General features: G+C 45.2%; 1 protein-coding gene across 4 annotated transcripts in view; it reads left to right on the forward strand.

Annotated features, from left to right (window-relative positions):
• The window catches only part of LOC126284117 (ubiquitin carboxyl-terminal hydrolase 21-like), a 374,932-nt gene that overhangs the window by 72,734 nt on the left and 286,693 nt on the right, over window positions 1-15,505 (forward strand). The window contains exon 3 of one of the 4 annotated variants that reach the window (XM_049982796.1): window positions 3,171-3,297. The exons of the other annotated variants lie outside the window; for them this stretch is intronic. The gene's annotated coding sequence lies outside the window, so the exon portion shown is untranslated. The remainder of the gene's footprint in view (window positions 1-3,170; window positions 3,298-15,505) is intronic. 4 annotated transcript variants of the gene reach the window in all.

Raw genomic sequence — 15,505 nt, forward strand, 5'->3', positions numbered from 1 at the left:
GCGATAGAAATACACCGTTTGTTGCAATATGCTTGGGACAACAGTAAATTTTCAGGTCGGCAAACTTTCGAAATTACAGTAGTTACAATTTTCAACAACAGATGGCGCTGCAAGTGATGTCAAAGATATAGAAGACAACGCAGTCTATGGATGCGCCATTCTGTACGTCGTCTTTCTGCTGTAAGCGTGTGCGGTTCATAACGTGCAAGTGTGCTGTGGACAACATGGTTTATTCATTAGAACAGAGGATTTTTCTGGTGTTGGAATTCCACCGCCTAGAACACAGTGTTGTTGCAACAAGACGAAGTTTTCAACGGAGGTTTAATGTAACCAAAGGACCGAAAAGCGATACAATAAAGGATCTGTTTGAAAAATTTCAACGGACTGGGAACGTGACGGATGAACGTGCTGGAAAGGTAGGGCGACCGCATACGGCAACCACAGAGGGCAACGCGCAGCTAGTGCAGCACGTGATCCAACAGCGGCCTCGGGTTTCCTTTCGCCGTGTTGCAGCTGCGGTCCAAATGACGCCAACGTCCACATATCGTCTCATGCACCAGAGTTTACACCTCTATCCATAGAGACATTCGCTAACGATATAGTGCACAGGATTGATGACGGCGATATGCATGTGGGCAGCATTTGGTTTACTGACGAAGCTTATTTTTACCTGGACGGCTTGGTCAATAAACAGAACTGGCGCATATGGGGAACCGAAAAGCCCCATGTTGCAGTCCCATCGTCCCTGCATCCTCAAAAAGTACTGGTCTGGGCCGCCATTTCTTCCAGAGGAATCATTGGCCCATTTTTCAGATCCGAAACGATTACTGCATCACGCTATCTGGACATACTTCGTGAATTTGTGGCGGTACAAACTGCCTTAGACGACACTGCGAACACCTCGTGGTTTATGCAAGATGGTGCCTGGCCACATCGCACGGCCGACGTCTTTAATTTCCTGAATGAATATTTCGATGATCGTGTGATCGCTTTGGGCTATCCTAAACATACAGGAGGCGGCGTGGATTGGCCTCCCTATTCGCCAGACATGAACCTCTGTGACTTCTTTCTGTGGGGACACTTGATAGACCAAGTGTAACGCCAGAATCCAGAAGCAATTGAACAGCTGAAGCAGTACATCTCATCTGCATGTGAAGCCATTCCGCCAGACACGTTGTCAAAGGTTTCGGGTAATTTCATTCAGAGACTACGCTATATTATTGCTACGCATGGTGGATATGTGGAAAATATCGTACTATGGAGTTTCCCAGACCGCAGCGCCATCTGTTGTTGACAATTGTAACTACTGTAATTTCGAAAATTTGTCTGCCTGAAAATGTACTGTTGTCCCAAGCATATTGCAACAAACGGTGTATTTCTATCGCTACTCGTTTAGTTTGTATTGCCGTTTCAAATATACCGGTCATTTTTGAAACACCCTGTAAAAACTATCCATCAACTACACTACTGTCCATTGAAATTGCTACACGAAGAGTAAATGCAGATGATAAACGGGTATTCATTTGTCAAATATATTATACTAGAACTGACGTGTGATTACATTTTCACGCAGTTTGAGTCTATAGATCCCGAGAAATCAGAACCCAGAACAACCACCTCTGGCCGTAATAACGGCCTTGGTACGCCTGGGCATTGAGTCAAAGAGAGCATGGATGGCGTGTACAGGTACAGCTGCCCATGCAGCTTCAACACGATATCACAGTTCATCAAGAGTAGTGACTGGCGTATTGTGACAAGCCAGTTGCTCGCCCACCATTGACCAGACGTTTTCAGTTGGTGAGAGATCTGGATAAAGCACTGCCCAGGGCAACAATCGAACATTTTCTGTATCCAGAAAGGCCCGTACAGGCCCTGCAACATGCGGTCGTGCATTATCCTGCTGAAATGTAGGGTTTCGCAGGGATCGAATGAAGGGTAGAGCCACGGGTCGTAACACATCTGAAATGTAATGCCCACTGTTCAAAGTGGCGTCAATGCGAACAAGAGGTGACCGAGACGTGTAACCAATGGCACGCCATACTATCACGCCGGGTGATACGCCAGTATGGCGATGACGAATACACTCTTCCAAGGTGCGTTCACAGCGATGTCGCCAAACACGGATGCGACCATCATGATGCTGTAAACATAACCTGCATTCATCCGAAAAAATGACGTTTTGCCATTCGTGCACCCAGGTTAGTCGTTGAGTACACCATCGCAGGCGCTCCTGTCTGTGATGCAGAGTCAAGGGTAACCGCAGCCATGGTCTGCGAGTTGATTGTCCGTGCTGCTGCAAACATCGTCGAACTGTTCGCGCAGATGGTTGTTGTCTTGCAAGCGTCCCCTTCTGTTGAGTGAGGGATCGAGCGGTGGCTGCACGATCCGTTACAGCCATGCTGATAAGATGCCTGTCCTCTCGACTGCTAGTGATACGAGGCCGTTGGGATCCAGCACGGCGTTCCGTATTACCCTCCTGAACCCACCGATTCCATATTCTGCTAACAGTCATTGTATCTCGACCAACGTGAGCAGCAATGTCGCGATACGATAAACAGCAATCGCGATAGGCTACAATCCAACCTTTATCAAAGTCGGAAACGTGATGGTACGCATTTCTCCTCCTTACACGAGGTATCACAACAAAGTTTCACCAGGCAACGCCGGCCAACTGCTGTTTATGTATGAGAAATCGGTTGGAACTTTCGTCATGTCAGTACGTTGTAGGTGTCGCCCCCGGCGCCAACCTTGTGTGAATGCTCGGAAAAGTTAATCATTTACATATCACAGCATCTTCTTCCTTTCGGTTAAATTTCGCGTCTGTAGCACGTCATCTTCGTGGAGTTGCAATTTTAAAGGCCAGTAGTTTAATGGGGGTCTTCACGGTCCAAACGATTCCAAAATAGGTTCACCAAACGATTCCAAAATAGGTTCGGGCGAGCCTTATTTTCCTGAGTTCTGCTTCTCGAGACCATCAGACGTTGACCTACGCTGAAATGTATTGTGCCTGTGCTGCGTTTGCTCAGTGTTATTTCTCTCTGTGTCAGCAGTCGACGGAAGCGAGTGTGAATAGGGAATCCGGCGGCCTGGCTGAGCAGTGGCCGCCAGACAGCGGGTAGCCCAGCCCAGCCCAGCCCAGCCCATCGTCGCACTCTTACCGCTTGTTTCAGAGCTCCATAACGTGCGGCGACTTCCCGTTTCAAGCGGAAACGGCGTTACATTCCCGCGCCCCGAAGCGAGATGACGACGCCGCTTCGCTAACCCGAAAAGAGTACACCGGGGCCGGAGCAGACCGAGGTACCACCAGCATGCCCGTAGACTGTCTGTAGCATGTGCTAGCCTCGCCTCTCTGACTCTCTCTCTCTCGCTACAGCTGCCTTCCGTCTCAGCTGCAGCCTTCCTTGTCGCCGGGTGCTCTCCTCCTGCAAAACACCTCAACCCATTACCGATAAGAAATTGTTCCAATTATTAGGTGGTGCATATAAGTTCGTAGCATTTTTGTTTTGCATGCCCGTATTCCGGTTGCTATGGGTTTATTTATCGATTGTCGTTTTTCATTTGTAGTTCACTGTTGCTGTTTGAGTTTACCTATCGTCATTTGGCCGTTTGGATCTAGTGAGTGGAGCTGTAGACGATAGAAAATAGAGTGGCACGTGGAGAAATCGGAACTGCTCCGACAAATTCTTCTGTTTCAGTTCAGTAGAGGGGTGGCAGCGGCGGAGGCGCCCAGAAGCATTTGGATGGAGTTAACGCCATTCTACAGAGCACGGCAAGGAATTCATTGTACTCGAGAACTGGCAAATGTGATGAACTGTGATCATTCCTCCATGGTGCGACATTTTCACGCAGTGGGGATAGTTCAAAAAATAGGGAATATGGGTACCGCATGCTGTAAGCCAGAATCACAAAAATGAGCAGTGGTCATAGTAAGTGCATCTCTTCTTTCTCATCATCATCAATTGGCTAGTGAACAACACCGATCATTCCTGTCCTGTAACGTTAGTAGTAACGACAAATGGTGTCTTTATACTAGCACAAGGAAAAGAAAGGAACGGTTTAGTCCAAACAAAGCAACAGTTCCCCGTGCAAACACCTGCACGCATTCACAAAAGATGATGTCGTGCATCTGGTGGGACAGAGACGGTGTAGTTTACTGCGAATTGCCTCCCCGAGGCCACTTCTGACATTTAGTGTCAACAACTGAGATGTCTTGCAGACGGCATCCGAGAACAACGTCCAAGGAAAGTGCGTGAAGTGATGCTACTCCACGATAACGTCTCTCCGCTTTCTGCTAGTCTGACAAAACGGCACCAAATAGGAGTTGGGCTGCGAAGTCATTATGCACTCACCTTACTCACCCGATCTTGCCGCCATCAGATCTTCACCTTTTCCGCTCTCCACATGAAAATCCGCTCCTAAAATGGCTCGATGAGTTCTCCTCCTCAGGACCACCTGATTTCCTCAGTCACGGAATCGAAAAGTTACCCCAGCGTGGGCAGACTGTTGCAGTAATGAAGGAAAATATACTTATGACCAAAATGTCATGTGTGTCTGCTGTAGAGAAAAACTCTACGAACTTACCCACCAACTCAGTTAATGCACTGATGAGCCAAAACATTACCACTGCCTTCTTAATAGCGACCTGGTCCACCTTTCGATTGCTGCACTGCAGCCATTCTGCGTGTCGTGCATTCGACAAGTCGTCGGTTCGTTTCGGGAGGTATGTGACACTACATCCCTACGCACAGGTCGCTCAATTCCTGTAAATTTCGAGCCGGTTCGACGCGGAGCTGGCGCTCCATAACATCTCAGATGTGTCTATCGGGATTACATCAGGGAAATTTGGCGGCCAAAGCACCAGCATGACTTCACTATCATCCTCCTCAAACCACTGTAGCTTTACGGCATGGGCAGTTATACTGCTGGAAGTTTCCATTGCCATCGGGGGAGTGATCAAGGCACAGGTGGTCCGCAATAATGCTCTATCCAGATATCATGGTGCCGTCGATTATTACCACAGGTGCCCAGGCGAATCACCCCTGTAGCACAATGTGGCCACTACCAGCCTGCTTCCGTGGCGCGGTGCGTGTGACAAGCAGTCCTTCGCCTCGAAGACACCATATACGGACACGATCATCGACCTCGTATAACAGGAAACGTCGCTCATACAACCAGGCGGTACGTTTTGATTGAGCCACGGGCCAATCTCGATGACCCCATACCCGCTGCAACCGTAACGACGAAGACGTTGAGTGAACGTGGAAAAACGCAGGCGTTGTTTGCTACGAAACCAGATGTTCAGCAAAATGCTGTAAGTAGTGTGCTCCGAAACACTTCAGCCTGCACCAGCGCCATGTCCTGTCGTCACATTTTCCACAGATAGCTGCCTGTTCTGATCTACAGACCGAGCAAGCCTGCGACCTCCGCGATCTCAGAAGAGGCGTGGACTTCCAGCAGTCCTTCAAACACTTGACGTAGACACTCACGACAGCAGCACGCCAGCAACCAACGAGGTTCCCTGTACAGGGTTTGAGACGCTAGAAAATGTAAGCTTCACACATTCAAGTAGAAAGACATGGAGCCTTCTGCGAAAGCTTGGCACAGCTTCCAATAAACCCTCTCAGAATCCTGTAATTTCAGGTAACCAAATCGCTAACCATATATCTGAAACATCTAGATCATCCCGTGACAGACAACATACTTCCAAAACAACACGGGAACTTACATCTCTAAAAGCTCAGTGCCCAAACGAGTCCAATTTCCCTTCACCATTTACATTGACTGAATTGGACGGGACCTTGAAACAAACTAAACATGGTAAATCACCTAGACTGTAAACACACATTCGGGTTTTTGTATAATGGTAGGAGGGAGTGCCACGAACAAAATATTTAAAAAAAAACCTGACTGGTTAGCGATGTGCGTGGGGTGAAGGTGCGTTTGAAGGTGACTTTTGTTCTTGAATAACTTTTCCGGTACAAAATTTAACTACAGTAAATATCCTACTGAAGGTACTCTTAATTTTTGGTATAGGACAAGTGGTTCGCGTGTAGCAAATGAGAGAATATGAAAATCTCGCTCGGGGTTTTTGAAAGCTAGATGTAACATCGCGAGTTCCATAAAATGACAGCTGGATCACTCTGTTCCTAGGCGCGAGGCGATAACTATCGGCACTTTACCAGAGTCGCTTCTGGCAGTGTATTTCGTCACTTGCGGCGCGTATCGACGCTAGAACGATTCCCCATTCCTACGTTTATGTACATTCCTTACCGCGTGACGTGTCCGCAAAGCCAGCAGGTGACTTTGTCTCGCTGTGGGCAGTGATGATAATTTATTGGCTCATCCGTGTGCTTTCACAGCTATTAGCGTCATCGTTCGTCATTATTCACTTTTAGTCGTAGGGATTTGATGCTAATTATGTTCAATAATAACTTCAGTTTCTGTTTAGTGTACATTTATGAACATCACAGTAAATTTCCGTGGCGCATGGTTGTGTATGAACAGTGTATCATGGTAGAATTAGTAATGGTGTAAGTAAAGGTGTCTCCGACGTTGCTCGGGGACCGGTACCCAAAAAATGTTCAAATATGTGTGAAATCTTATGGGACTTAACTTCCTACGTCATCAGTCGCTAAGCTTACACAGTACTTAACCTAAATTATCCTAAAACACAAACACAAACACACACACACACACACACACACACACACACACACACACACACACACACACATATGCCCGAGGGAGGACTCGAACCTCCGCCGGGAGGGACCGGTACTTCCGTAGGCAGGACACTGCGGTTCGTTGTTCGGTCATTGTAGGAGGCGCTGTATCGGTTCCAACCGAAGGGAAAGAAAGAAAGAAAGAAAAATACCCTGGAAAGAAGCCCTTGAAAATCTTTGACCAGCTCACACAGCTGTGCACAAACGCAAACTGAAGCCTTACACAGTAACGTAAGTCCATCGAGTGACCAGTTCAGATACTTTTGCTCAAAGCCAACACTGCAGCTAGCTGCTGCAGTCTGCGCGCGATGGAAAGGTTGCTACTGAAATAATTTCTTCTTCTTATCCTGTCAGCAGCAACAGCACGCAATACCGCTATAGAGGTTCTGGCGGAGTGCCCTTGATTTTCCTGGGTTAAATAACCGATGGTATTTTCGATACTCGTTAGCTTTTCGAGAAAACGTTGCAGTGTATTGTTAACGAGCCTATGGGATGCTTAGTTTGGTGAAAAAAAGTTATTTTTATGGCGCTGGTTACACCCAACTATTCTGTTTTCACATCACGGAGGGAACCTTGATTTATGTGATCGCTATTTTGAGAACTACAGCGTCGAATGTTCTGCGAGGTCATCTTCGCGGACAAATGCAGGCGTGCTTCATCAGAGGAACTGAGCATTCTGGGGTCAGCCCCTGTATGGCGCTCAGACTGCAGTAGCCAGTTGCAGCCCTGGTGTGACGCAGCGGCATCTGAGCTGGTGAGTCGGTGCGCTACCGTCACTCTGCTTGGATTCAGTTTTACTTCGTGCACAGCTGTGTCAGCAGCCGTTGCTGGCACACTAGTCTGGACTACTAAGTACTGCGACGAGTCTCTCTCCGACTTCTTTCCGAGGCCATTCCTAGCTCGCGTCGACTAAACCGTAACGCCACTTGCTACAGTGTCTGAACAATTATACGGTTTCGGCTGCCTGCGCAACGCCGGAACCAGCGCATGCGAAACGCCCTGCATTTAGCTGGCGTTGCGCTGACAGGGAAACGATTCGACATGTGAATGATCTAGGGTAAGAGAGAGATCAGAAGGGCAGGTTTTTTTCTGGGTTTTCGAAATTTCTCATGTAACGGTTTCTCGTGTACATAGTAAATAATGACCTTTGGCACAGTGTCCTACTGGTTTCGGAAAGTTAGTAACCCATCTTCACGCATCTGTTAAATGTAACTGTAGCTCTGAACAGTGGAGTTATAAAGTAAACGGAAAAAATTAAGATTCACAGGTCGCCTAAAATCGCAATAGGGAAACATAGTTCCAAATTACAATTCATTCATTGTGAAGAGTCATAATCACATCCCGTAGGATTGATTACCTACATGCAGTGGTACGGTGTGTGGCATAAGTTAAGAAGATACACGGTATTTCGGCTAAGATGATTTCCTTTTAACTTCCAAATTAATAAGTGAGAGAAATATTTAATTAGTGAGGTAAACGCAAGAAACTGTTCAATATCTGAGGGGTTATAAACATTGTTTATTAGTAATTTTCCAGAGCGTTAGAACAACGAGCTATAATTTTTTAAATAGAATATTGTTTTCTTCTGTCATGTAACTGATGTATTTAAAAGAATTCGGTACAAATCAGTTTAAATCAAATTTTTTATCAGTTTTAAATACGGAAGTAGAAACTTTTAAATTTTTACAGTTGGATGCTATTTGCTGTACATAATTGGCTGTGTTCAGATGAGTGTTCTGATGCCATAATGTCATTTGCGTGAAGTGTTCAGAGGTTTGCGAAAGCACAACTTGTATACGACCTGCAGTCGAGATGTAAAGTATATATATGAAGATAGTAACTGTTCTCGAAAGAACAGATACCATTGATGACCGTGCAGCTTCTCAACAATCTGCCGACAGGTGTTGTTGATGCGGATGCGCACAGATTGATCGAACTCTTACGGGGTGTGTGCGAGTAATGCGCGAGTAATGAGTGAGTGTGCAAATATCTATTGGGTACATTACGTATATAGATTGTGGACAGTTGGGAATGTGGGTCTCACGGGAAGCGTGCAAGGGACAAGTCACTGCTATCGCGCTATTCATCTGTGTCCTCGGTGGGTCAGATGGATAGAGCGTCTGCCGTGTAAGCACGAGATCCCGGTTTCGAGTCCCGGTCGGGGCACATATTTTCTTTGAGCTGTCCCTATCGAGGTCTATCAACACTACCTGTCGGCAGCTGAGATGTAGAGTTGCTGGTGTCACCGTGCAGGTGGAAGTCATGTCTGGTTACATTGCAAAATCTGTACATTCCGTAGTGATTTTGCACTCTGCAGCGGATTGTTCTCTGATTTGAAATTTTCTGCCAGATTAAAACTGTGTAGCGGACCGGGACTCGAGCCAAGGACGTTTGCCTTGGTGGGCAAGTGCTCAACCGACTGAGCTATCAAAGCACGACCCACGCACCTGCTCAACCGACTGAGCTATCAAAGCACGACCCACGCCCCCTTTCTCCACCTCACAGCTTTACTTCAACGAGTACCTAATCTCCTACCTTCAAAACTAAGCTAACCTTTGAGCAAGGATCGTGAGTCATGCTTGAATAGCGCAGTCGGCAGAGCACATGCCCACGACGAGAAAGGTCCTAGGTCCGACTCTCGACCCGGAACACAGTTTCAATCAGCCAGCAAGTTTCATTATCGTTAAGTGCCGTATACAAGGTAGGCCCGAATGCGCAGACAAATGAGGTTTAGTCTGCTACGGATATTGACGTGGAATAACGATGCCATACACGACCAGTGATTGCGTTGACATGTTCATGATGCTGAAGAAGCTAATGAAGTAGGAATGGCTTATGCCGTGAGATATCATGTTCGAAGACCTCCATCAGCGATTTTGTTGTGCATTCAGAAACGTGGGCTCTCCTTTCAATACCCCACTTATATGAACATTTCGCCACCAGAACATCCACCGTAAAGTAGCCATTATAAACAGCATGTTGCACCACCCCTAAAACTTTGAACGTTTCTAGCTGTCTAACTAAAATCGTTAGATATTTGTACGCATTTGGTGTAAATAAATCAGGTACATGATGGAAAAAATGTTATTACATGTTGCCCTAGCTCTGTGGAAAATAACTATATAAACTATGTTCATAACTCCTCAGACTGATGTTTTATTTTACGTCTATCTGTCTAAATGATTGTTCCTTTTACATAAGTTACGAAGAAAAACGCTTTATCTCATACATCTGCAGTTTACATCTTCAGTCTCCGTAAGAGTAGTAGTTCAGTCCGCTATACAATCACTAGCTGTAACTGCGAGGTTGTTCACTTGCGTAAAGCACCATGACGTTACGGAATAGCCCTGAACATAAAGAGACAACAATCACAACCGTAAATTAAACATAGCCTGAATGAACGGCATTGTGGTAGAGGCTGACCGTTGAGTGTACGGTGTTCAAAGACGTTGAGCTCAGTACACGCAACGTGTGTATCGTGAGAAACTCAAGGACAGAAGTAGCTTTTGCATGTTACGTCGCAGTTAAGCAATAGAGCTCGAAACTTGGACCATAAACAGAAAGACTGCTACAGTATATACAGAAAGTAACTGAAAGAACAGTTTATCAAAGACAATAATTACAGCGAGATCATCGCGATTTGTGATGATCCCCTGATGTGTGGTAACCAAGGACGGCAATTCGTTCTCAGGAACGAGCTCCCACCCTGGCATAAGGCAGGTAAGGAGTTCTCGAGGCAGGCCGCCCCACTGCTCCACCTAGACGGTTCACTACAGGTGGATGGCTGTTGTCGCATGCGGGCGTGCTGAATGCGTCTCCCCAAAGCATCCGTTGTTTCGAGACCACCTCCACCTGCGTTCACGCCTTGATATCCATAAGAACATAGTCAGGCCGAATGCACTCCTGAAGAGACGAACACGTGGAAGGACTACAGTGTCACAATAACGTTGATTGGTGAGTGTACCGTTGTAGATGCAACATCATGCCTTCCCACACCATAACATCAAAATGATCATGTTCGATAACTTTCCTGGATACTTTAGTGTTCCCACCTCTCGCGGTATGAGGGTGCGTACAGCATTGTCGAATATGATCGTTTTGATGGACCAGTTGTGATGGTACTGGCGAAGCATTACGTTGCGTGGGCGTACTGAGCTCCACGTCTTTGAAAACCGCACACTCAACGGTCAGAGATTGAGACAAGGGACTGCTTCCATATGTACATCTTTTCAGAGATACCTTCAGCGCTGGCTTCGTTTTTATGGATAACAATGCACAGCTCTCGGAATGAGAGGACAAACGGACTGGCCTGCCGGTTTCCCTTGAAACATCCCCTTTGAAAAATTAATGAATTACTGTGCTGATAAACCTCTTACGTTATTTAATTTTCAAACAGTTGAGTAAAACTGAACGTACTCAGACATTTCTCTCTTTATTTATTCTGATTATCACTAAACTGGCACACAATATTTTTAGCGCAACGCAATCTGACTTTCAATAATATCTACAAAAGAATGGCCCTGACTAACAATAACGTTTACCTTTCATGAATCACTCACCTCATAAAAATCTTCGTTACTTGAACAACTGCAATACCAGCGAGCGCCACTACTGCCAGCTAAATAAAAGATTCAAACTACTGAAGGGACTAACTACTGATAGGCATAGTTAGCAGATGAAAGATTTTGATAAAGAACAAACAATGTATTTACCTTAATAGTGTTCAAAAGTCATAATATATATGTCCGTTCATGACATCCAGTCTTACAAATTTACTGTCTCTGATGGACACACGTCCAGATCATCCGCTCTCAAAATTCTGCCATCTCCCTCCCCACATCCACCACTGCTGGCGGTTCACCTCCAACTGCGCAACGCTACGCGCTGTTCACATCCAACTGCCCAACACTACAATAACGAATATTCCAACAATGCTAACCATAAACAGACTGCACACAGCACAGCCAGTGATTTTCATACAGACTGCTACGTGACGTTACCAACATAAAAGCCTAAACAGTCTACTTACACCCTCAACCTAAATCCCATCGAGCCTGTGTGGGATGCGTTGGGGAGAGTCGTTTTGCAGCACGCCCACATGCGTGAACGGCCGTACAGCAGTTGTCAATCTCGCTGGAGGATCAATGGAACGCCCTACCACAAGAATTCCTTGCCAACATTGTGGTCGAAACGGGAGCGCGTTGCAGACCGTGGACTGCCATCCGTGGTGATCAGACACGCTAAGAAGAATCGTGCAACGCTGTTCGTAGTATCCAGGGGACCATCATAAGTGACTCCAGTGTAACTATTGTCGTTGAACAGAAGTTTCATTTCTGTTCCTCTCATTGCGCATTTCTTTCGGGTATCATCTGCACCATACTGTAGCAGTTGCTTCTAAGTACAGTCCAAGTTTCATCGAGCTATGCTGCGAGGCAGTGACATGTCATGCAAAACTTACTTTCCTTCTTAAAATTCGCACACCCCCTTCCCTCCCCCTCCTCCCTCCCCCCTTCCCTCTCCCCTTAAAAGATTTCTGCGAGCGCCGATGAACCTGTGCGTAGAAATTTGGTGATACATAACTCCAGGAACTTACCAAGGATATGGTAGATCATATCACGTGGAATCGATGCTGTATTGTGTTCCAAAGGTTGGCCAACATGGTGTTAAGCAGCTGGTCACAATTTTTTGGCACGTTAATGTAATACAAGGTGTAAAACTTTGCTTTCGCAGTTTTTCCCCAAAATTTGAGGCTTAAATGAAACAAATTGGTTACACATATATCATTCAGAGTATTTTCCATCGCTGGCCACTACTTTCTCCTATCTTTCGGACAGTGTACGAATCCCCCGTCGAAAAAATTGTTCGTCTTTTGAAGCGATCGATTCAAATTGTGACCCCTTCATGAGATCGGAAGTGCTGGCCACGCGCCATTGATCCAAACAGGTGATAGAGGGAGCAATGCCTGGAGAATACGCGGGTGTGGTAGGACTTCTCATTTTAAAGTTTCCAAGTACGTTTTGACCTATTTTGCAACGTGGGGTTGAGTGTTGTGCTGCAAATACACTTTATCGTGCCTCTCGCTGTATTGCGGCCGTTTTTCTTTTAATGCTCTGCTCAAACGCGTTCGATAACGAGCACCTGTGATTGTTTCACTTGGTTTTAACAAGCCATGGTGCACGCCGCCGAGCTGGTCCAACGAAATGCAGAGCATGATCTCGGAGCCTCGAATATTCGGTTTGGCCGTCGACGTGCAAGCACGGACGGGATATCCCCTTGATTTTTTGCGTTTAGGGTTATCTTAATGAACCCATTTTTCGTCCCCGGTCACAATGTGATGCAAAAATCCCTTCAATTTTTGCCTCTGAAGCAACTGTTCACAAACGCCGTTCAACGTCTCCTGGTTTCAGCTCACACGGGACCCAAGTTCCTTCTTTGTGAATCATGCCCATAGCCTTGTGACGTTTTGAAATGGCTTACTGTGTCACCCCCATTAATCGTGGCAACTGTTCTTGAGTTTGACGCGAGGCCTCACTCAGCAATGTCTCCAGTTATGCATCTTCGGAAACATTCACTCTTCCACCACTATACCGGTCTACGCCGTTAAAATCACTGTTCTTGAAGTGTTGCAGCCACTCACGACACGTTCTTTCACTAACAGCGCCCTCACCATACGTACTCGAGAGCATTCGATGGGACTCAGCCGCCGTTTTCTTTATGTTGAAACGAAACAGTAACGCCTCCCGCAAGTGACGAGAATTAGGCTCGTAAACTGTTTTCAATCAAGAACAACTTTATGATGCAGACACAAGTCGACTAATGTTAGGATGAGATTATGTTGACCGAGGCCCAAGCTAATTGCCTGACGTCTGCGATCTTTCTTTTGACTGCTACTTACCGTTGTCGCCAGTTATCGGCAAACGGTGGAAGCAAAGTTGTACACCTTGTAGCAGCGACTCGAAAAGGAAACATAATCAGTGTGGGCTGTCGCAAACAACGACACGAAAAGTATTCAAGTTTTCCGTTTTATTCGAGGAGTTTGGTATCCCTAAAGTGTGAGGAGCTTTTCTTAGACGTGCTGTTATACATTTGTTTTGTGCTATCCTTTGCTGACGCGCGCTTATAGTGGTAACTCTTGAACTCTTGAACTCTTGCCGTGCATGTACGTACGTCGACATGTGACGGAGGCGAAAGAACAGACACGAAAGTAGACGCTTTGTTGCGTGAGCACACGAATCTGTATCTGTTGCGCAAAGTGGTAAAAAATTCTGCCAATTTTGTATATTCAGAAGTATTGTACTTCATACAAATAGTTGTACCCTCATGAGGCTCTTCATTTACTATATCTAATTTTTATCCTAGAACGAATGAAAGCCCTCTTGTTTCCCCAACTAAGTTTATTTATTATTCAAAGGACGGTAAAAAACCGTAAGTATTTCTGAAAAAACTATACTTAACTAACCAGTATGATTCACAAATTTTAATATCCTGCGCTCCTTTCCTGATTTCAACAGTACGCGCTGAAAGAAGTTGAGACAAATCACACGACATAAACACGACTTTTTAACAGAAAATATTTTACAAGTAGTATTTGTCTTCCTATTAAAAACGGAAAAGATGATGAGGATTCAGCGTCCGGAGGACGACGACGCGGAGGAAAATCTCGCATAGGACAAGAATGGCCTGAAGTGATTTACGGAAACAACGAGTAAAGGCACTCCAGGAATAATTTGTTATCTGAGCTTGCCAGAGGCTGTGCTTCAAGTTTTTATTTTTGAAGAATACTGTGCCAGTTGTGTTGCGTGAATTTGTTTCTATCTTTTGTACTAGTTCAGGATACCTTTTTGAAATTAGTGTAATATTTAAGTCTTATATATCCTGTTTTTTCGTATAATATAAATGTTACTACTCTGCCAAATCTGGATTCTTGCCATTATCTCCTGCATGCATCTAATGAAGAGATTCTCTAGCAATGTTTCTTACGGTGACGTGCATGTATTTACGTGTTGCTGTTTCTCCTTGATCGTTTAGTATTTACGCATCTATTCGGAGGACTTACTAATTTTTATACTTGTTTTCTGCATGTGGCATGCAGGACAGCCATGTCATGTTAGTTTACAAATCATATCTGATACGTTCTGTTAATGATATATTTGTTGTGTTGTTGTGCCTTGCTTGTTTTAATCAGGATTGTTTTGAGGTAAAAAGATTAAAACTCATTTTTTAAGACTTACTTGTGGCAAAAGATCACAGCTATAATATTGGCAGAGGAGGACTTTGTATTCGTACTCCTATGAAGAAAGCTGTACACGTAGTACCTTTCTGTGAAATTGCTGGTTGGTAAATGTCAACAAATATGTCAACTTTCCGTTCATTTGTGCTTCTAATGTTTCAAGTGATTTTCATAGACTGTCTCTTTTCATTTATAGTTTTTACAGGGAATGTTTGATAGTCTGTGGTAGCTGCTAAATCTTTATCTTCATAATATAATGATGCCTGATTTTCATCGTGTAGATGGCACCGTCCAGTGTTTATAATTAGCAATTTGAATGCTGCCAAAAACTGGCTATAATAATGTAATTACGTTTTGAAGCTGCATTGGTGTTATTTCGTTGTAATGTCTAGGTCAAATGAAACTGCTGAGGGAACTTTATCAAACACAGTTGTGAACTTCACGTGCATTGGCAGTATCAAAAGCATCTGAAGCGCCTTGTCGAGTTGTTGGTGGCATCAAGTAGTAACAAAATATTCTAAGCGCATTTGAAATAGTGTATTAATTTAAAATC

This window comes from Schistocerca gregaria, chromosome 8 (genome assembly GCF_023897955.1).
Source record: "Schistocerca gregaria isolate iqSchGreg1 chromosome 8, iqSchGreg1.2, whole genome shotgun sequence".
Taxonomy (NCBI): Eukaryota; Metazoa; Arthropoda; class Insecta; order Orthoptera; family Acrididae; genus Schistocerca; species Schistocerca gregaria.